The following is a 24,276-nucleotide window of genomic DNA, read 5'->3' on the forward strand; positions in this document are numbered from 1 at the left end:
TTCTAACTATTTACTTTCAATGTGCACGAATCTGTGCACCAGGCCACTAGTTTAGAAATAAAATGAATAGATGGATCGATCCATGGATAGATGGATAAACTAGGTTAGCCCCTGTACTGTACCACCTTTTGAAGAAAATCTTTAGTCAAGATCTTTGAGATGGCTGCTCAATGGGCAAGTGGAGGCCTCAGGGTTGCTCAGAATTCTTTAGGTTTGACATGTAATCTTTTATAAGTTTTAAACATTTAAACAAACACCAGGCACTTCTGTTTCTTAAATAAGACCAAAGGTGGGGGAGCTGGCTGCTTTAGGAGGAGCCCATTCCACTGCTGGAAGGTTTGGCCCTCTTCAAGTTGATCATGATCACTGCTACCTTGGATCCTGACTCTGTCTTCAGAGTCCCAGAGCACTCTTCTTCCCTTTGACATATGGCAGCACTTCTTTAAACAACATGCTCAGTGCCCAGATATGGGTGGAGAGCTGTTTTCTGAGTGTCAACCCATGATTAGCAGCATTTAAGGCCTCCATAAAACTTTGCAAGTCAAGTTAAACTTGGAGAGCTGAGAGTTAATTCCTACTTTATCTTTCTGATATTCTCCAACTTACAAACATGCAAGCCATGCATTAGTAGTCAGTCTTTGAAGCTGAGAGCACAGCTACAGATTTAAAAGGTATCAAGGTCTCACTAGGAGCAAACAGGCCTACAAAAGCCCATTTTATCCATGATGCTCATGAAGTATAGCACTAAGTTATTTTGTAATATAGTGGCTCTCTACAGTACTATATTTACATAGAAAAATGGAATCATCAAAAATCTATCTTCTACATTTTCAGTGAAGGTTGAAGCTCTTTTTTTATTGATTTTTGAGAGAAAATAAAGGAGAGAGGGAGAGGAAGAGGGAGAGGGAGAGGGAGAGGGAGAGAGGGGGAGAGAGAGAGAGAGAGAGAGAGAGAGAGAGAATATGTGATAAATAAATATTGATTGATTGCCTCCCATAAGCACCCTGACTGGGAATTGAACCCACAACCTTTTGGTGTACAGGAGAATGCTCCAACCAGCTGATCCACCCAGCGAGGGCAGGGATGAATCTTTTAATTTATAATTTTCCCTTAACTCTTTCTTTCTTTCTTTCTTTCTTTCTTTCTTTCTTTCTTTCTTTCTTTCTTTCTTTCTTTCTTTCTTTCTTTCTTTCTTTCTTTCTTTCTTCCCTCTCTCCCTCCCTCCCTCCCTCCTTCCCTCCTTCCCTCCCTCCCTCCCTCCCTCCCTCCCTCCCTCCCTCCCTCCCTCCCTTCCTTCCTTCCTTCCTTCCTTCCTTCCTTCCTTCCTTCCTTCCTTCCTTCCTTCCTTCATCATTTATTCATTAAACACCGAGTTTCTACTATGTACTAGACATTTGGCTAGATCAGCCGTGGGCAAACTACAGCCCGTGGGCCGGATCCAGCCCATTTGAAATGAATAAAACTAAAAAAAAAAAAAAAAAAAGACCGTACCCTTTTATGTAATGATGTTTACTTTGAATTTATATTAGTTCACACAAACACTCCATCCATACTTTTGTTCTGGCCCTCCGGTCCAGTTTAAGAACCCATTGTGGCCCTCGAGTCAAAAAGTTTGCCCACCCCTGGGCTAGATGTTGGTGTTAGAAACTGATGAGACATGGTTTTTGGTCTAACAGAGCAGCAGCAGCAAATTCCTAAAGTAATATTAGAAGATAAGGTATTGGGAATGGGAATGAGAAAAAAAAAATAAAGTTTGCGGCAAGTAGTAAGTAACCAGTGGGTGAAAGAAGGAAAGTGGAATTTGAAATGAAAATTCCAGAGTGATATGAGGTATTGGTATGGAGGTGTGATCCAGAAAAGTTAGAAATCTATAGCCTTGGAAAAGCCATATTGGTCTAAATTCTTTATATAATAGAAGGGGAAACAGTTTCTGGAAGGACATAGAGCAAGGCATGGTCCCTGTAGAGTAGGCCTCTTCAAGCCCTTCCCAATGTTTTGGTGTAATTCCACATAATCTCATCTTGTTAGTGGAAGGCATCAGGCAATTGGGGGACCACCTATCCCCGAAGGATTTTGTTTTATTGTACTGTGATCCCATCTGTTTTAGCATACTTTTTGTTTCCTATTGTAGACATATTAGGGGCCCAGTACACAAATTTGTGCACCTTGAAAGAACTGTGGGCTGCAAGGCTGCAGTCTGCACAGAGGCGGGTCTCAACCCATCCTCTGTGCCCCCGCCCGGACCCTTCCATGCAGCCCCCAATCCCCTGTCTGCCAGCAGCCCCGCTCTAGCTGCCGCTGCTCCCAGGCACTGACAGTGTCGCCCCACTCACACCCGCTGACAGCACTGAGCGATTGGGGCCAGCGCCAGCAGGGGGTGTGAGCAGCGGCTGCTGCCCCATTCGCCCCTCAGGAGCAGGGGGAGGTGGAGAAGCCCATAGGGACAATCGGGGCGGGCAGCCGCTGCTCACACCTGCTGACGGCGACGAGTGATTGGGGCCAGCACTGGGCGCTGGCAGCGGGTGCAACCGCCTGGCAGGACCGGGGCACATGGGAGCAAAGAATTTTCAGCAACCGCCAGAGACTCGCCCCAATGACAGTGACCGGCGGCGCCCTGCCTTGATCTGGTGCCCCAGCTCACCTGCTCCACCATCCCGCCATAGCTGATGCCTGCCATGTTCTGTGCTCTGCTGCCTGTTGCTGACACCTGCCATTTTCCCCGTGCACCTCCTGGTGGTCAGCACATGTCATAGTGACCGGTTGTTCAGTTGTTCGGTTGTTCCACTGTTGGTCTATTTGCATATCAACCTTTTATTATATAGAATAATCCCATAGATAATAATCTATTCTTTTAACTGCTCGTTAGATGAATCTAGTTTTCTCCAGGCTTTTTTTTAAAACCCTTATTCTAATAACATTTTCTGGAAGGCATCTTTAATTTTCCACATTAGTTGTTCACTAATCAGTATCCCAAGAGTTTAAGTGCTCAAAATGGTACCTCCTAATTTTTAAAAACTGAGATGGTTTGGAGAATTTTATAATTAGGAAAAAGTGCTGATAAAAATGAGCTGTCATTTTATGACTACATTCAGTGACAGATATTTAATCAAGTTTCTCACCGGACACTTAAGTTTACAGTTTCTTAACAAAGAGTAGTAAAATTTAAATGACCATGCAACCAAGAATTTAAAGGAAGAGATTAAATAAATGACCTTTTTGTTTCACCCCTATTATATACATTTGAGCAGCAAATTGGGCAAATCTTTTTGCAAAGTCCCTATTTTTCCCCCCTCTCTGTCTTGAGAGAAAATATTGCCCTCCATGTACCCAGTTGGTTACTAAGCCTAGGGAAATTACAATCTTTTGATGCTTGGCTTAAATCTCTCCTTACATTACCAAGATGAGCATAGGGTCCCATGTACACATTGAAGCAGAATTTACTAGGGATGAAAAAAGAAAAAAATAAGAAAAAGAAAAAAAGGAAAGAAAATGAAAAAAATTAAAAAAGAATGCAGTAATTTCTCCCTGGATGAGCTCTGGATATAAGTGAGGGTATGGTTAAGAAGTGAGTCATTATCCCCTTCGCCTACTCCTTTTGTAGCAAAGACAATAATACTATGGAACAGATGCTGTTAAAGAGGTATTTTTGTAACTGTTCGCCTCTGAAACAATAGACAGGCACAGTGGAAAATGGTCAAAGAGGATGAGTCATTTTGTCCTCTTTAAAATTTAATATATTTTTTTTCCCTGTAACATTTTGAGGAGACTTTTTTTTTCTTTTCTTACACAAAATAAGTGTTTTACAATAGTAGGTAGTGAGTGCATTCTTTTTGCCAGCAGAAAGAAAAACAGTTTTGAATGCTAAAAATAGCTCCTTTGTATGAAAATTCACATAGCCAAAGACATTTTAGAGAAGAAAGAAAAGATTCATGTTCTGAATTAAGATTTTTAAAAATATACAGGCAGTAGAATGTTAGCAATAGCACATGAAGAACTTGACATAAATACGGATTGAGAAGTAATCTTGTCTACAGTGAAGGCAGCTCCAAAGTCTGAATGTTCTTCCTGTTTGCAATGCCCTGGCTTTTTGGGTAGACTTAGAGTGATAATTTATCACCCAAGGCCACACCTATAGGAGATAGGTGTTCCTAATCATCCTGTTTAGTTTAATACACATTTTCCCTTCCTTACTTTCCACTATATGTTTCGGTGTAAGACTGCCAACAAGGCAAAGTGTGAGCCACCCTGCATATAGAAGATGGCCCTAGAGTTGAGAACAGAAGTAGAATAATCTCATACTTGGCTTTGTCTTTAACTCTTTAAATTGCACTGACATCTTTGGGATTCATACATCCCGAAGAGCCTCTTTACCCATTATTTATATATAGCTGGTGATCAACTAGTTACAGAGTCTTATGGAGGTGGTGAGCACCCATTGCTTTTACCCACCCAGTGTCCCTTCCTGCTTCTTTTTTTAAAATACTTTTTTTATTGGTTTCAGAGAGGGAAGGAGAGGGAGAGAGACAGAAACATCAATGATGAGAGAGATTCATTAATTGGTGGCACACCCCACATTTGGGATCGAGCTCACAACCCAGGCTTGTGCCCCAATGACTGGGAATCGAACTGTGACTTCCTGGTTTATAGGTAGATGCTCAACCACTGAGCCACGCTGGCCAAGCAGAAAACTTTGGTGTATCTTGAATGTTGTTCAAAATGTAAAAGACATTTGAACTAGCCAGTTATATTGATTTTCAGGATGAGGAGTACAAGATCCTAAGGGTTCAATATCAGGGTTTACGACATTTGGATGAATAGAATGAAAACTCCTTGCCTATGCCTGTAACCAAGAATACCATCTCTTTGTCTCTCAGTAAGGGAAATGGAGCTTGTACAGTAAACTATTAGATGCTGAGCATTACTAGATGGCTGACACATCTAGGACAGTGATTTTCAACAGGTGTGCAAAAAACTTAAACATGCAATGCCTCTTTTCCTCCTAGATTGACAAATAAAAAATGACAACAACCAACATAACAATAGTCATTCAGTGTGAATAAATTAAGTTTATACTTTTTTTGTCAGATAAGCAAATAACATAATGTATTTTTTGGTGTGCAGAATTTTAGTAATTATTTTATGTTTGCCATGAGATGAAAAAGATTGAAATTGCTGACCTAGGATCATTCTGACAAATGCCATTGACTCATGCATTTGTTATTTTTTTAAAGACAATTGAAATATAAAATACAATAGATTCCATGATATTAACAAGTGCTTTTTGCTCTATTTGAGAAAACAGATATATTTTAAGAATTTGGCATTAGTACAATTTTGAAAAATAGAATGCTGGTTAAACTTCCTAACTAGGTAATTATTTTTATTTGATTTTTCCTCTCATTAATTCTCCAACAGACTTAATTTCTTCAAAATTTAATAATTCACATATCCCACTTTTAAGTTACAGCACAATTTAAAATATAGTTGTTGGAAAATACAGTCCGTGTTTTTCAGTTGACTTTCTCATGCTCAGACTGTGCGTTCAGTCACAGTGAGCTGGTCAGGCCAAGTTTTATCTTATCGCACCAGAGTTTTTAGGTCATTTCCAGTTTTCTAATTTTTTCTTTTCAAACTTTCACTTGAAAAGAAAATTAATTGGGAAACACCAGCAAAGCCCTTTCCTTCCTCTTTTGGCTACTCAACTGCCAACTGCCAATTCTTTCTGAATTCTTTATCTGATACAAAGTACAGGAAAACTGTGGCTGTCTCTGGAGTTGGCCATAGTTAAATGGAATCATAGAGGGTGACTCAAACCAATGTGAATTTTGTAGACATTTGATTACACACAGCTTTCTCTGAGACATAAAAGGCTCTTGAAGGATTAGCTTGCTAGAGAGAATTATCATTTTGGAAGATTTGTGTCAAATTTCAATGATAAAATTAACCAGGAAAAAAATGCTCTTTGTAAATAATATCTAAATTCTCAGAGACAACTGAGCTCTTGGGGGCCAGAATCGGGGCACAAATTTGCATATATTAAATATACACAAACAGACCCATGCACTTCATAATCCAAACATCTCTCAGTTGTGTTATGATCCTCTCTGGGAAGTATTATCAGCATAACTATACTGTCTCATTGAAAAAATGCCTGTTGACACAGACCATGAAGATACCATTGTAGAAACTTTATTTTAACCACTGATGCATTGCAGCTATATTAAGATGGCAGCTGAATTAACTTAGTTAAAATTCAAGTATGTTATATGAACTTTTTCTTAATATACTTGTGTGAAACATAACATTAAAAAAAAACACTTTGAGACCTAAATCATATGTTATAAACAACTTATATGATAACTCTTCTGATAGATTTTTATACTCTCTTTTTAAAAAACTATATATATATATATATATATATATATATATATATATATATATATATTTCCAAATGAAAGGGAGAGGGAGAGAGAGAGAGATAGAAACATCAATTATAAGAGAGAATTATTGATCGGCTGCCTCCTGTGTCCTCCCTACTGGGGATCTAGCCTGCAACCTTGGCATGTGCCCTGATCAGGAATTGAATCGTGACCTCCTGATTCATAGGTTGAATGCTCAACCACTGAGCCATGCTGGCCGGGCCATATTCTCTTTTTAAATGGGATTTTGTACATTTAAAGTGAGTTAGTTACATCAGCAAGATTCTTGAGATCAATTATTTTTACCAGAATATCTGATCTGTTGGTTGAAATAATTTGTTGTATTACGTTTGTATCTTATTGAGATTTCAGGACATTATAAAGTATTAATGTTGACAATTTCCTTAGAATTTTGTGCAATCGGTTAGTTTCTCACTAGAAATAATCCAGAGAAGTTGAGTAATTTTACACCTCTAACTGCAACAAGGGACAAAGTGGAACTCAAATGCTTACTTCTCTGTGAAGATGGAGTCTATGTCAAGCAAAAAGCCAACTTCAGAAAAACTCATTTGGCAAATTAACCAATTGACCTCAGCTTTCTGGCTCCCATTAAAACAGTTTATGGAGAAGAGGTAGTGGAGTGAGTTTGTGCTATTCCTCCTTATCTCAGCCCTCCTTAAGCCAGGCTCCCACACTCCAGCTTTTCCATTTCCATGTAAATTGGGGTGAGACATTTGGAGAGGGTAACACTGACTCTGAAATGCTCTATGGCAGAAAAAAGTCAGAGAATGTGCTTGTGTGAATGTGAGAGCCTGTGTATATGTCTGGAATGCGGATGGGCAAGATGGAGAGGTAGGTGGAGGGGGGAAGAGAGCTGTGATGTTCCTGGAAATAATTTGCTCCCATGTCACCCTGGTAAAAGGCATATCCCTTAAATCAAGCAGGCATAATGAATGGTGTGCTGCCCAGTAGCCTGCACAGTTATAAATACGTGGCCTTTCATCCTGGAGATGGCCCATTACCACTCACTAAAACAGTCTGTCACAGCGGTGCTCTGGGGCCATTCATTTTTCATGACCCTCTTGGCGACGTGACTGGGATTTCCTGACACCATGCTCAGGCCCCTGCCCAGTGAGCTCTCTGCATAAATACCCTTTGATTCCTTTCTCCCAAAGGTTAGCATGTCTTCATTTTATGTGTGTGTGTGTGTGTGTGTGTGTGTGTGTGTGTGTGTTTATTGTGTGTATTTCCCAAAGATAAGTAAAGAAACAAACAAGTAGACCGAAAACTAAGCTTGGCCTTGCTGGAAACACAGATTATTCTCAGAGTAAAGACTGGCTAAAATGTAATCCTAGGATATCAGGAATGTTCAGAGTTTACAGTTTAATGCGTCGGAGTTAAGAAGTTTTTAAAAAGCAGTTTAATAATTGGCTCCCCCTCCTCAAGGCTTGGGTTTCATTTCACATCATGAAAAGCAAACTTGAACGCAGCCATTGCAGCAAAGCAGGGCCTTCTGATTTGCTGGCTGCTTCAAATAACAGTTGTCCCTTTGATAATATGGACACCTATCTCCTTTCACCATCTAGTACTTCTCGGGCACTTGGTAACATATCCCATCTGTTTTTTAGGGCCACTGTTATAAGGAAGCTGGGAAGAGGGAAGAAAGGCCTGGTTGATCACAAGGTCCTATCAAATGTCAAAGCTGGCCTTGGCTGACCTCCCATCTATTCAGAGCTGCTTTGATTTAATCTCCAAACTGGCTGCTTCTCCAGCCTGTAAGTTCTATCTGCAGCCCATGTGTCAGCATTGAGATATGACCTGCTTCACGCTCCATTCATCTCATTTGAAGGACGGAAATTAAACTGGAGGGTGGAAGAAGGAACTGCTCAAAATACACACGCATTAACTGAAGCCTTTTGTGTGGGTGCATTATAGGGGTTTGAACAACCATTAAAAATTATATGAAAATGAAATTGATCTTTACTTCACTGAAATGGTTTAGAATTTTTCCTCCCTTCACCCCCTTCATCTATTCTTCTTTCCTCCCTCCCCATTTTGTAGTAATCATCAGAACCTGTTCTCATTAAGGTTTAGAATGAGAGAAAAATTTACAATTTTTCAGGTGCTTTAAAAAGGAGTCCGTTAGAAAATTCAGTTATTGCTTTCAGTCTGCACAGTAAATATTTGAGAAAACAGAGATATAAAAATAAGGTGACCAAAGTAATAGAAATGTAGATTGCTTTGTTTATCATTATTGACTTAAATCTTACCTTTTAAGTTTGTTTGTTTTTTAATCAGTTAAAACTCAAACTTTGGGCATAGACCTATACCTATCAGGACATATTGCTACAGTATAAATCTATATAGAAGCTGTTCCATTTTTATTTGTAAAATCTTCTTGCTCTTTTAATTGGCCCTTTTATAATATTAATAAAGGCTAGTAATTAACAGAAAGTTTGATTCCTTGTAGATGTGTTTAAGACGTTTAAAAATAAATTCTATTTCATTTACTAGAGGTGTCCCAAAACAACAAAAATCATATAATTATACTAGAGGCCTGGTGCATGAAATTCATGCACTGGAGGGGTGGTCCCTCAGCCCGGCCTGTGCCCTCTCGCAGTCCAGAACCCCTCGGGGGATGTTCGCCTGCTGGTTTTCTTCTGACTACTTTTAAGATGTTCTCTTCCTTTCTTTCTTTCTTTTTTTTTTTTGTAGTTGCCCTCTAATGCAGCCAGGTATTAATTTTCTTTCTCCTCACAGTCCTCGCAGCCTGGGACCCCTCACTCCTTACCGCCCGCCGGCTCATTGCTCCTTACTGATTGGCTTGCTGCTCCTTAGCACTACCTGGGAGGTGGGAGAGGCTCCTATCACCACTGCTGCGCTTGCCAGCCAAGCCCAGCTTCTGGCTGAGCTGTGCTTCCCCTGTGGGAGGTATTGACCTCCAGGAGGCAGCTCCTGCATTAAGCATCTCCCCCCTGGTGGTCAGTGTGCATCATAGCAACCGGTCGTTCTGGTCATTCCACTTTAATGGTCGCTTAGGCTTTTATTACATACTAGGGGCCCGGTGCACGAAATTCGTGCACTGGGTGTGGGGGCGGGGGGAGTGTCCCTCAGCCCAGCCTGCCCCCTCTCACATACTGGGAGCCCTCAGGCGTTGACCCCCATCACCCTCCAATCGCAAGATCGGCCCCTTGCCCAGGCCTGACGCCTCTGACAGAGGCGTCAGGCCTGGGCAGGGGACCCTCATTTCCCCCCATCACTGGTTCTGCCCCCAGCCCAGGCCTGATGCCTCTGGCCCAGGCATCAGGCCTGGGCAGGGGACCCCCAGACCCCTCCAATTGCTGGCTCTGCCCCCCGCCCAGGCCTGATGCCTCAGCCAGAGGAGTTGACCCTCATCACCCTCCGATCACCAATCACCGGATCAGCCCCTTGACCAGGCCTGAGGCCTCCAGCAGAGGTGTCAGGCCTGGGCAGGGGACCCCCAGCTCCCCGCAGTTGCAGGCTCCACCCCTGCCCAGGCCTAACGCCTCTGGCCTAGGCGTCCGGCCCGGGCAGCGGGGACCCGCAGCTGCAGCAGCCCCGCGATCGTGGGCTTCGCTTTAGGCCCAGGCAAGGGACCCCTAGCTCCTGGGACTGCCAGCTTCAACCGTGCCCAGTTCCCATCGCTGGCTCCACCCCTACTTCCTGCTATCACTGGCCAGGGTGGAAAAGGGATCTGATTCTCTGATCATGGCTGGGGAGCAGGGCAAAGGCGGCCCCAGGGCTTCCTTTGCCCTGCCCCCCAGTTCTTAGCTCCCCCCTGGGTTTTCGATCTCTGTCAGTGGCAGGGGGCTTCTTCCTTCTTTCCCTTTCGCCTCCCTGCATTGTGCCTACATATGCAAATTAACCACCATCTTGTTGGCAGTTAACTGCCAATCTTAGTTGGCAGTTAATTTGCATATAGCCCTGATTAGCCAATGAAAAGGGTAGCGTCATACGCCAATTACCATTTTTCTCTTTTATTAGTGTAGATTAGGTGTGTTGGGAAAGTTAGCTATATTTATTTCTCTGTTTATTCATTTGCTCAGATATTCTTGTATTTATTATTTGAACTCTGTACTAAAAGGTATCCAGCAAGAGAAATTTTTATTTTATTTTAAAAGTATAGCGTACATTTTCTGTTGTAATAGTTGTACATATTCAATGTAAGAAAAAACAAACTGCAAAGCTGGGGAAAGAGAATAAGAGAGAGAAAAATGAGAGCAAGAGTGAGACCGAGAGAGAGGGATAGAGAGAAGAGAGAAAGGGGGCAAAAGAATAGCAAATACTATAATACTACTGACTAGAGTAACCAATATAAATACTTTAAACAATCATTAACAACCATTAACAATCATTATTTATCTTTTTCTTTTTTGTATTAGCACACTTATTTCCTTTATATGCAACCACAGTGCTCCTTCTTGGGAGAAGACTATATTTTCAGGTTTTGGGTCATCCTTTTTTATGATTATATAATATCACTTTGTATGAAAGTGATTATTTTATTTTGCTAATGTTGGATTGATGGCCATTTAGGTTTTCTACATTTTTACTACTATAAATGTGTTATTTAAAAATATTTTATGCTTCTATGATTTTCTCTGAAATTCTCTAATTTTGAAAAAGGAATGTGGACAATCTATTATTTGTAGTTAAAAGTACTGTATCCTTTTTTTCTGGTTCTTTATTTGAATACCCACTTGGAAATAACTTTCCTTCCTATAAAAATCTTATGTTTTTTCTTTAGCATGTACTGTTTATTTGTTTCATATTTAATATATGTGCATGAGAATGAGTACTATAGTGAATAATGTAAATGAACCATTTCACAAAACTTATGGAAAAAATTTTCAAACTCTGGTTATAGGGAGAGAAAGTTTTTGAGTATCTGAAGTATTTAAATAATGCCATTTAAGCATTTAATCTTGTAATAGGGAAGAAGGAGAATGCAAGATGATTGTATCCCTCTTGTACTGCTTCTCAGTAAGATCTCTCTTCCTGAATGTCCTTTTGTAAATATCTATTACTCAAGGCCGAATGTGTTGAAAAAAAATATTTTACAAGTTAATTCATTCTTTACAATACTGAGTGGGAAGTAGTTCATGGCTTTAATATAATACTTTGCAACAGATCTTTTGCAATGATGGAAATGTTCTATATCTGTGCTGTTTAATATGGTAGCCACTGGCAACATGTAGCTTTTGAACATGTGAAATGTAGTTAGTGCAACTGAGAAACTGAATAATTAAATTTATATAATTTAAATTTAAATCAGTTGGCCATATGTGGCTATCTTAAACAACACAACTTTAATACTTTTACCATTATTTGAAGCATTGTAACAGTTTGTGAAACATTGTAGATACTTAAGTACCTGTTACTCAAGTTCATTTCATTGAAGGATACATATTAAATGAAAAAGAACTTATAATCTTGGAATATCATAATAATAATAAGAAAGATTAAAAACTACTTGTGCATTGAAAAATATTTCTGCCATTTCTTTCAGAGAAAAAGACTGAAAACTTCAATAGGGCAAAGGTGATAAAAATGTCTTTATGGACCCTTGGGTAAAATGGATTGTTAGATCTGGGTTGAAGATCTGGCTTTGATGCTAACCACCTACTGACCAGGGTAAGTCATTTTTGGTGGTCTTGCTTACCACTTTTTCCTTTATATCTCGATTATAAGCACCCAGTGCCAGATACTTGTAGGTTCCAATAAGTATTTGTAGAATGAATGGATATACTTTTGTCTGCCTGAATCAGCAACTCCTTTCACTGTCCATTCTTATAACTTGATACTTTGTACCCTCTGACCTGAGTAAAGTTCTTACATGTGGATGGCTCTGGCACAGGACAAGTCTTTTGCTCCAGAGTGGTATAGAATCATTAGGTAGAGCCCTCTCCTCACAAGTTTCTAAAAGGGTCTAGTTCTAGAGATGTCCAAGGATGTGTGAAATTGGTATTAAATCCCAGTTTAAGAGCCAGATAAAATCAGATGGGATGACATGAGATATCCCAACTCAAATACTGAGGCAGTAAAAAGAGCTGAAAAGGAATAAATTCCTTTGTTCTCCAACTTTTGCTCTATTTTGGTGCTCAGTGGATTGAATGATGCCCACCTACACTGAAGAAGTCAGCCAGCCCACCTTTACTAATTCCCTAATCCAGCTACTAATCTCATCTGGATACACCCTCACAGACACATCCAGAAAAAATGTTTTATTTGGGCATCCTGTGACACAAAATAAATCATCATAATTTATATACCATTCTTAGCTTTCTATATTCAATTGTATATAGAAATTGACCTACAATCCAGGATATTTTATATCTTTCTGAAATCCATTCAAATATAAAGATCATTGACCAATTACAGAATAGTTATCACATTATTAACTTAGAATAGCCTACTGAAAATTTTATTTGGGTCAAAAACAGGGAAATTGAAATTTCTATAAAAATCATCCACTTGAATAAAATTTCTCATTTCAAAAAAATCTCAAATATTTAGTAAAGAAGAAGGGAAATATCGTGCTGAGTTCATTATATACAGTATAGGCTTTTTAAATGGATTTGATTTTTACCAAAAAATCTTGGCTAATAAGAAAATGGATATTTAGAGAGATTCCATAATTTGTCTTTGTCACACAATGTATGGCAGAGTTGGAACTCATACTTTTTTCTAATCCCAAACCTGTGTTCTTTATTTAACATAAATCTTTACCCAGTGAAACAACTCTTTCCATTTGGGAAATGTTACTGTCATTCATGTATAAACATACACTGAGCACAAATATTCTATTCTGCTTTTTTTTTTTTTTGTAACTTGACTTATGGCATAAACATTTTTCCATGTATGTGTTTAGATTTTAAAATGCTAAATTTTAATATCTTTCTAATGTGTTTTCTGGCTAGTATAAAATAATTTCTTTAAGTATTTCCCTAATATTAGGCATGTAAATTGTTTTTAATTATTCTTTTTATCATAGATAAGGCACTAGTAAGATATATCCATTCCCTTAGTTTTTTGCTTCCATTGAGCTATTTCTAGTTGTGAAATTCATGGGAGTAAATGTTATGAACATCTGTATAGGTCTTACAACACACTACCTCTTTTCTTTCACAAACACATGCACTAATTTAAGATGAAATATTGCTACTTTTAAAAGATGTTGTCAACGCTCGTGTTCTATAATGGAGAAGAACATCAAGCTTCAGGGATTTATTCCACTCAAAGTGTTGTTGTGAATTGCCCTTGAAAAAGAAAGTGACAGACCTCCTCCCCTTCCCTGAATTATATTACATCCCAGAGGACTGAACTGGTCATTAATTTTTAATATCATCTCTTCTCAGTGAAGAGTGTAATGAATTTTCCTTAGATAATCTTGTAGGATTGAAGTCCTAGAAATTCTGGGAAGATTTCAGGGCATCTATAGGGAGCCTGGACAATTTTAACCAGTTGCCATGTCCCTGGAGGAGAGTATATACCATAAATAAGGGTAATTATTAGATTACCTACAACATCAATTAATACTGTAATAACAGCTACTAATGTCTATACAGGGCTCTCTAATATCCACAGTATTTTCCCATATTTGTGCTCACAGGAGAGTAGGCTGCACTGGGCAGGGCTTTGTGAGATACAGAGAACTGTGTGCCAGGAATGAAGTAATGTCTCTGTTTTTATTGAACAGTCTGATTGAATTAAAAAGATATCAGCACATTAAAAGTTAATTATATCCCAAAGAAGGTAATATCAAATATCTAACAAGAAAATATATCATAATATTTAAAAAAGCAAGTTTTATTATTCTGGACTTTGTGGTCAAGGTAGTTAATAGCAATAAATGTAGTTAATATTGCTAAGGTATGGAAACTCCTTTTCAGAAAAGTCATATATGATGACAATCTCAGGAAGCTAAGCCTTAGTTATACTCTGGCCCTCTCCTGCCTTCCTATCATCACCTCAGTATACCTGATCCAGGCCTTTAGGAACATCCTGAGGGGTTCCCTTTGGGAAGGTCAGCTGAGTTCTAGAATTAGACTCCTATGGTTTTCAAGCATTTGAAATTGGTCTGAATTGCACCATCAGCTTTCTTGGATCTCTAGCTTGCAGATGGCAGATCACAGAACTTCTCAACCTCCACAATTGGATAAGGCAATTTCTCATTATCTATCTAATCATCTATCTCCTATAGCTTCTGTGTCTGTAAACTCTGACTAATATAAGTTTTGGTACCAAGAATCTAGAATTATTTCTTTAATCTAATTAGACTTTAAAATTATAATGATTCTATTTTCAATAGTAAAGTGAGTACTGATAGTTCACAGTGTGAACTATTTATAGAGATATGCAAAATAGCTGCATTGGATACTTCTAATCACTCATAAGAATAGTTCATATTTTATATGATATTTTCAAGCATTTTTTGAAAATTAACAAAAATAATTACATTGAATGATTGCCCCTAATATTGCTGACAAAGTGGCAAAATAAAAAGATAAGCTCAGGGATCCAAACTCCCAGCTCAAGTGCTACATAAATGACGTAAAGCTTTATATGTATCCCAAAGGGACCTTATTTCCTTTAGCCTGAAATTTTGCAAATCAAATAGAGAACCTCAACCTAGGACTTGCTGAATTACAATGCAAGTTGAACTCCCACAGTGTCTATTGGTAAAGTGAGGGCATTTCTTGGGAAAGAATGGGATTATACTTTGGGATGGGGAGGTGTATGAAGACTCTAATGAGTCACTCAATTTTGGTGAGTATTCTTCACCAGTTGAAGACATCTTCCCACCCACAGCAGATTTGGCCTTCCTACCCCTAGCAGATTTGGCCTTCCCACCCCCAGTGACAGTAGCATTCCTGCCTTTAATGGTATTGACCTCTCAATGCACAGTGATATTGGCCTTTCCACCTCCATCTGAAGGGATTAACTCTACTTTGCCTAAGAAAACTGTAATGGCTTCTCCTGAGGTAGTTGCCATTTAAGACTATGTTGATTCTCCTCAGGACCAATCACAACCACCCATCCATCTTTGCTTCTAGACCTAGAACTAGACTCAAGTCCCAAAGGTGAGATGCAATGAAAAGGTGCATTATACTCCAAAAGATCTCTAATTTATGCACACAGAAATCTAAGGGTGTGGGGTAATGGCAGAAGGAACACAAAGATAGATCAGGCTGAATTTATTGATATGGCTCACTAAGAAAAATTCTGCATTTGATATTGTATGTGGCTTGGGGAGTTAGAAAGGACTCTAACAGTTTCTTTGGTTGGTTGACTAAAAAATAGATCAAAAGATGACCCACTGTGAGTGAATTGGAAATGCTGCACATGCTGTGGTTTAAGGTAGAGAAAGGGATTCAAAGGCTTAGGGATGCTAAAGTGGATTTATCACTTAAGACCTACTTATCGCACTGAAAGGGTCCAGAAGAAATGCCCTTCACCAGTAAGAAATAAATGTGTGAAGGGAGACCCAGCATCCTTAAAAAGCTTTGTGATCACTCTCCTTATATACCAGATTTAACAGTGGGAACTGAAGTCACTGAATTGAGAAACCTAAATGCAATAGGAGTAATTGGATCGCAGGGTGGCAGGAACCAAATAATTGCACCAATTGGCAAAGTCAAGGTGGGCATGGAGAGTCAAAGCAACAATCACCATGTGGTAATTCCAAGTGTAGTTGCTATACCAGATGTGGTTACATTGCTTAAACAAATTAACAATTCCCTGGTACCTGGTATGCAGCTCTTTACCTGGCCAATGCCTTTTCTCCACCCTATACATAAGGTCTACCAAACACAGCTTGCTTCCAGCTAGCATTTCCCTTACATTCTGGCCCATTACATAATGACATTATGTTGATTGGACCTAGAGAGCAACAAGTAACAACTATTCAAGACTTATTGGTAAGACATTTGTATGTCAGAGTGCGAAAAATAAATATGACTAAAATTCATGGACCTTTTACCTCAGTGAAATTTCCAGGGATCCATTGGTGTGAGGCAAGTAGAGATAGCTCTTCTAGATGAAGGATAAGTTGTTGCATCTGACTCCTCCTACAACCCAAAAAGAGGCACAGTGTCTATTCGGCCTCTGAATTTGGGAGGTAACATATTTCTCATATGGATGTTGCACTCCAGCTCATGTACCAAATGAGCTGAAAAACCACTAGTTTTGAGTGGGGTCCAGAGCAAGAGAAGGCTCTGCAACAGGTCCAGGCTGCTGTGCAAACTTCCTACCACTTGGGTCATCCAGACTGCTACCTGAATACTTGGGGATTCTCCTGTTTCTGAATCAACAGGCAGAGTGACATGCATTGGTGTAATGTAGAGGAAGGGATCTAAAGAAGGGATTTAGCCCAAACTGGTTTGGCTTAGTGGGTAGAGCGTTGGCCTATGGACCAAGGGGTCCCGGGTTTGATTCCAATCAAGGGTATATGCCCAGGGTTGCAGGATTGATCCCCAGTAGGAGACGTGCAGGAGGCTGCCAATTAATGATTATCTCTCATCATTGATGTTTCTATCTCTTTCTCCCTCTCTCTTCTTGTCTGAAATAAATAAAAATATATTTTTTTTTTAAAAAAAAGGAGGGATTTTGAGGCAAAGAAGGGAGTTACTGTATTGTCTGGGGTGATTGATCCTGACTACTACCAAAGGGAATTGGACTGCTGCTCCACAGTGGCAGTTGGGAAGAGTGTGTCTGAAATACAGGAGATGCCTAGGGCATCTCTTAGTATTACCACATCCTATGACAAGGTCAAAGGAAAACTACAATGACCCAGTCCAGGTAGGACTACTGATAGCCCAGACCCTTCAAGAATGAAGGTTTGAGTCACCCCACCAGATAAAGAACCATGGCCAGCAAAGGTGCTTGGTGAAAGCAAAAGGAATACATAGTGGGTAATGGAAGAAGGGAGTTATAAATATGATCTCTGACCATGTGATTAGTTAAAGAAACACAAACTAATTTTCATAAATATGTTCTCTTTATTTTGTCATCAATATATTTGTGTTTGTGTATACACACACACACACACATTCTTTTCTCTCTTATTATCATGTAACATAATATCCATTGACTTTATAGCATAGCATTTAAGTATTACTAATTTAAACTACAAGATAACAAGGAAAACAGTAAATATCACTCAAGAACTTCACCTCCTCGTTTGAGAAAGGGGTTGATGAAGTCTCAGTTGTGGACAGGATAGTTGTATCATGGTTGGCAGAATTATAACCTTGTTATTGTCTTTATTTGGAGATCAAGTATGGTTTAAGGAGATGTGTGTGGGTGCCAAGTTGACAAGGGTTGAACTTGTGATGGTTAATTTTATGTGACAAGTTGACTGGTCATGGGTGCCCAGATTAAACATTATTTTTGGGTGTGTCAGTGAGAGTGTGAGTGGGTGTCATCCAATCTATCAGTTCTGTTTTACTTGAGAACCCTGACTAATATATATATCTGATCTTGACTATAAACTAGTGCAATATGCATTCATTTCTCCCATATCGTTGATGTTCAATTCTGGAACATTTCTTATGAATTTTCTATTAACCTTCTGAAAGTTCCTCCCCATGGATTTAAGGATGGACTGTCTCCCAAATATAAGACAATTAAGGAAAACCCAGAAACTCACTACATGTTATTTGAGTGTTTAAAAGAAATTGTTCTTTTATTTTTTATTTTTATACTAGAGGCCCGGTGCACAAAAATTTGTGCACTCGGGGGGGGGAAGGGAGGGGGTCCCTCAGCCCGGCCTGTGCCCTCTCGCAGTCTGGGACCCCTCGGGAGATAACGACCTGCTGGCTTAGGCCTGCTCCCAGGTGGCAGAGGGCAGGCCCAATCCCTAGGTGCAGCCCCTGGTTGGGCTCAGAGCAGGGCCGATTGGGGAGTTGGGGCACTGCCCCCTGTCATGCACAGAGCAGGGCGGATTGGGAGGTTGCGATGCCACCCTCAGTCACTTCAGGGTAGGGCGAATTGGGGGGTTGGGGCACCGCCCCCTGTCACACTCAAGGCAGGGTCGATGGGGAGGTTGCGGCGCCAACCCCAGTCGCGCACAGAGAAGGGCCAATCAGGAGGTTGGGGAGCTCCCCCCTGTCACGCACAGAGCAGGGCCAATCAAGGGGTTGGGAAGCTCCCCCCTGTCATGCACAGAGCAGGGTCGATCAGGGGGTTGGGGAGCTCCCCCCTGTCATGCACAGAGCAGGGTCGATCAGGGGGTTGAGGAACTCCCCCCTGTCACTCACAGAGTAGGGCCGATAGGGGAGTTGGGGTACCGCCCCCTGTCACACACAGAGCATGGCTGATCAGGGGGTTGGGGCGCCACCACTGTCACACTCAGGGCAGGGCCAATGGGGAGGTTATGGCTCTACCCCATCACACACAGAGCAGGGCCCGTGGGGTGGGGGGGTTGGAGTGCTGCACCCTGTCACACACAGAACTGCAGAGCCATCAGGGGGTTGGGGAGCTCCCCCCTATCAGGCACAGAGCAGGGCCGATAGGGAGGTTGTGGCCCCGCCCCCTGTCACACACAGAGTCACAGGGCGATCAGGGGGTTTGGGCGCTGCCCCCTGTCATACTGATCCCGGTGCCGGGAGGCCTCATGGCTCCGCTGATCCCGGTGCTGGGACGCATATTACCCTTTTACTATATAGAATAGAGGCCTGGTGCATGGGTGGGGGCTGGCTGGTTTGCCCTGAAGGGTGTCCTGGATCAGGGTGGGGGTCCCCAATGGGGTGCCTGGCCAGCCTGGGTGAGGGGATGATGGCTGTTTGCAGCTGGTCACACACCCTTCAGGGTGGGGGTCCCCACTGGGGTGCCTGGCCAGTCTGGGTGAGGGGCTGAGGGCTGTTTTCAGGCTGGGACTGAAGCTCCCAACTGCTCCTTTTTTTCTTTTTCTTTTTTTATTCTGGGCCAGCTTTAGCCTGGCTCCAGCTCTGAGGCCTCAGCTGCTGAAAGTAGGTATCTGGTTTGTTTAGGTTCTATAATCGAAATTCTGTATCAACTCCAGCTCTGAGATCCCAGCTCCCTGAAAGCTGGTTTCTGGGGTTTTGTTTAGCTTCTATATTTGTTACAATGTTTCTTAAACTGCAAGCTCAGAGGCGGGCAAGGCAGGCGGGAACGATGGAGTCCTCTGTGACTGAAGCAAGCAAGCCTCATGCTAGTTTCTAGCTGCCTGGCTGCCGGCCGCCATCTTGGCTGGCAGTTAATTTGCATATCACCCTGATTATCCAATGGGAAGGGTAGCGGTCATACACCAATTACCATGTTTCTCTTTTATTAGATAGGATATATTTTGTTATTGATTTCAAAGAGGAACGGAGAAGGAGAGAGAGATAGAAACATAAATGATTAGAGAGAATCATTGATTGGCTGCCTCCTGCACGCCCCCTTACTGGGGATCGAGCCTGCAAACCAGGCATGTGCTCTTGACCAGAATCAAACCCGGGACCCTTCAGTTCATAGGCTGATTCTCTATCCATTGAGCCAAACCAGCTAGCTTAAGATATTATTCTTTTAAATGCAAAAAGAAGAGTGATACTAAACAAAGTGACTTGCCACTTGGTTATAGAGGCCAGAGAAGACAAGGGAAAGAACAAGAGGATTAAAATTCTTTGTCAAGTGAGGCAATGCCTGGTACCAGGCTTAATTACAAAAGGAAATTAGGAACAAGTACATGTATATTACTGCATGTATTAATGTAGAGTTTAATTGGTTTGGAGTAAATTAATGACTGCTTGCAATGTTTCTGGCAATTTGTTATAAGCTGTGTAATTTTAAATTGGTTTCTTGAAAATGTTGGATAAAACATTTTAATTCACACATTGCTTTAGGAATTGATTTGGAAATAGTAAAATATAATGAAATGTTTTACCCCTGATGTATATAAGCTCTATTTGCTCTGCATTTTTTTTTTTTACCTTGAATGAAAATAATGAGTATACTGCTAGGATATTTAGAAGAGCTGTAACTATTTGTAAGTTACTCATCTCTCTCTCCATTGGACAAACTATAGCTATTTTAAAATTCTATTTTCTTGAAGCAGTAGAGACAAGGAAAATCCTTTAGGGATTTCCTCTTTTAACAAAACAAATTATATGTGAAATTGAAAGGCAAGGAGGTATAGGAATCTGTCAATTATTGTAAAAAAGTAGAAATCAGGACACTTGCATTAGGGCCACTAAGGAGAAGTTTCATGAGTTCTCAGCTAGTTTGCAATAGCAACAGGATTACATATGACCAGTTGTCAAATGGAAATATGTCAGTTATTTTACCTGATATGAAAATTAACTGCAAGTATTTGTGGGGGGAAAGTTATTCTTCCAAGGTAGCCAAGAAAAATAAAGCGAAGGAATTTATCAGCATATTATTTTTAGATTTGTGACTATTATTTCCCTGATCTGACAGGAAAATAATGTACCTGGGAGAATTTCAAACAAAAGGCGAACTGGGCATATGAATCCACTCAAAGAACATAGAGGCCCTCCAGCGCATAGAAATTTGAATGTTACTAGACTCCTGTCCCTTCCTTGCGAGCTGGGTGTTCATTTCCTGTTGACTTTTTTCATTCCAACTAAAACTAAAATTGAATAGAGTCACCCACGATTTCCCATTCTCCTTTTGGAAACTTCCTTTGCCATTATTTTCATTTGCAGCTGATTAGGCAGCAACAGAACCTAAAATAATATTCTTGAATGGGTTATGACCCAAATGTTCAGAATTTATGCCCAAATTACCAGTTGTATTACTATTGGCAAAGCAATGTATTTCACCCCCTTCCCCTTTCCTCCCCCGCCCCCCAAGCCCTTAGTTTTCCCTTAGTTTCCCCTGTGATTATCTTACATTTTAGGGATTCCTTCTGAGGTATTTAATCTTCTCAGGCTGATTCTTTAACCAGTTCTTCACTTCAACCAGAAAGCCTGTTCTTAGAAAATCCCTTTTCAAACCCTCTGTCCCTCTACTTGTTCTCACTGACATTTGAACATTTAGTATGGAGCTGATCACATTACGTATTGTAAATTTTCATGCATGAATTTGATTCTCCCGTTAGACTGTGAGCTCCTTGAAAGGAAGAACTGCATTTCATTCTTCTTTGTAGCTTTATTATGTATGTGCATGCATGCAGCAGGTACTCAACATGTGTTTAAACTAAGTTGTAAATGACTAATATACAGTAAAATCATATCTTTCATTAGTGATACATTTTAATAAGTGGGTATAGGTTTCATCTTGGGTACCCCTTAGTAAGAAAGAGGCAAAGGCCTTCTGTTCTTATTTTGGTTTTATTTATTTTAATATATTTTATTGATTTTTTTACAGAGAGGAAGGGAGAGAGATTGAGAGTTAGAAACATCGATGAGAGAGAAACATCCATCAGCTGCCTCCTGCACACCCCCCACTGGGGATGTGCCCGCAACCCAGGTACATGCCCTTGATCGGAATCGAACCCAGGACCCTTCAGTCCGCAGACCGACACTCCATCCACTGAGCCAAACCGCTTTTGGCTTATTTTGGTTTTAATCAGAGAAGCCACTTTGGCCCATCTGAAATCACATCACAAAAGCATCTTCCTTTCCTGATTACCTCTAAAGCCATCTATGGAGTCCTGATTTTTAATTTCTACTCTCACTTTCCAACAGTTTCAGTTTTGAAATGTAGAGACCTTTTGGGAGTGGGGTGGGAAGATCTTCTTTTGTTTCTTTTATTTGTATTTATTTCTCTTTTTTACAAAGAGCTTTCTCAAGAGTTATTTAGATTCCAAACTGTCACGCTTTTAAGGTGGAAGAAAAGATACTATTAACATGATTTCATTTTTTTAAAATGTGAAGTTCAGAAATGCTGAGTTGCTTGAATTCATTAAGACTAAAAAGCCATACTTTTTATCCCTACTCGTCATTCTCCAAATTCAGTACTCTTTCATGCTATCACAACTTAACACAGCATGTCAACATCATCTTAGGATATTTTCTCAGTAAGCTGAGAGGTCAAGTACACAGTATTAGACACTATGGAATGACCTAGTTCAATAACTGTTTATTATGCAGACCTTACTGCACTTAAAATCAAAGAGATATACATGTCTATCAACAGACTAAGGCCCATTTATCTAAGTTTAAAAAGCCCAGCCAATGTGGCTCAGTGGTTGAGCATCAACCCATGAACTAAGAGATTCCTGGTCAGGGCACATGCCTGGGTTGCAAGCTCGATCACCGGTGGGGGGGGGGCATGCAGGAGGCAGCTGATTAATCAATGATCAATGTTCTATGATTGATGTCTCTCTCTCTCATCAATGGTTCTATCTCTTTATCTCTCTCCCTCTCTCTCTCAAATCAATAAAGACATTTTTTAAAAAGTTTATTAATTTAATTTGTCAGTGCAACTGATCTCTTTAGGTATTCTAAGTATATCAACATAGTGATTAAAATAATCTATAGAAGCAAAGATTAAATAGATATCCATGTAAATTTTGCCATAACCCACATTTTGGTATGCTTAGATATATTTATACTAGAGACATAGTGCACAGATTCATGCACATTGAAAGAAAATTAATTAGAAGGTGGCAGGCGGGGCTGGACTGGGCGAGACAGGCTGAACACGCCCTGGAGCCAACCTCCCTCAGTCCCTCCCCAGCCGGCCCCACCTGGGGTAGCACTGGGGGCTCGAAGGGCATCTGCAGAATGAGTGTAGTCCCTCCAGCAGGTGGGGTCCCTCAGCCTGGTCTGCGGGGATTGGGCCAACGCTGGCAGTCCAACACCCCCTGAGAGGTCCCGGAGTGTGAGAGGGCACTGCAAAGTTGCTGTTGCTCAGCAGCTCCTGCATTGAGCATCTGCTCCCTGGTGGTTCAGTGCACATCATACCCACCAGCCAGTCAGCTTTTTGTTTAGCCTTTTATAAATATAGATGGCAACAGTTAAATTGGACAATATGTGGCATGTGCCTTCAGAGACATATGTCATCAATGACTAGCTTGAATTTTCAAGACCCCTCACCAGGAGGCTGTTAATAACTCCTATATTTTCATTGTTCTTGTAATTTAGGTAAGTATCAGCATGTTCAATGATAAATTTTGCCCAATCTTAGAAAATGGAGATTGTTAAGAGATTAATACATATGGCACAAGCAAATATTCTTCACTTATATATTAAAAACTACAGTATCTAAAAATGATAAATAAATCAAAAGATAGCCATCATAAAGATTAGTACCTAAACTCAATATGGGAATATCTACTTTCTATTTTACCGGCATCAAGATCTTCAAAAAGGTGAACACAGCACTTGTTTCTCTGTTCCTGCCAGAAGCCTGAAGTTGGTACGCAGATGTGGACACTGAACCTTGCTTACTCAATCAACCAAATCTATTTTGAGCCTTTCCAACCTGGCCAATCCACTAGTAACCAAGTTTCTTAGTTATTGACCACCCAAATCCTCACATCTGGGATCCTGGCTTCAGCCTGATTATTCCATGTTGCTTTCTAGTAACAACTTTATTTAGTGTAATTTTATCCCTATCCAGTCTGTTTCATCTTAGAGTGCAAAAATGGTTATTTCCAATTTTTCTTCCTTTTCTGGGCATTTGACTTTGGTCCCTTCTGGCCCACCAATCCTATGGCACCCTCTCTCTACATTATTTAGAAGTCTTTAATTGGCATTCCTGAAAGCCTGATTTACACTAGCATGAAATAGAACAGAGTGCTTCCAAGCCTGAAGAATAATTAGTATTGGGGTGTAAGTGGCCACCGACACTTTTTCTTTTGTCTTCTCTTTTCACATCCACTTTTTTCTTCTCTCATGTTGCAGACTTGATATTTCCAAGTTGT

At 40.4% G+C, this 24,276-nt stretch overlaps 1 long non-coding RNA gene across 1 annotated transcript in view; it reads left to right on the plus strand.

The window, feature by feature from the left end:
• Nucleotides 1-24,276, plus strand: part of LOC132229230 (uncharacterized) — a 223,409-nt gene that overhangs the window by 78,353 nt on the left and 120,780 nt on the right. Inside the window, exon 3 of the long non-coding RNA XR_009451658.1 lies at nt 11,950-12,074. This is a non-coding gene — a long non-coding RNA (uncharacterized LOC132229230). The remainder of the gene's footprint in view (nt 1-11,949; nt 12,075-24,276) is intronic.

Source organism: Myotis daubentonii, chromosome 3, assembly GCF_963259705.1.
Source record: "Myotis daubentonii chromosome 3, mMyoDau2.1, whole genome shotgun sequence".
NCBI classification, from domain to species: Eukaryota; Metazoa; Chordata; class Mammalia; order Chiroptera; family Vespertilionidae; genus Myotis; species Myotis daubentonii.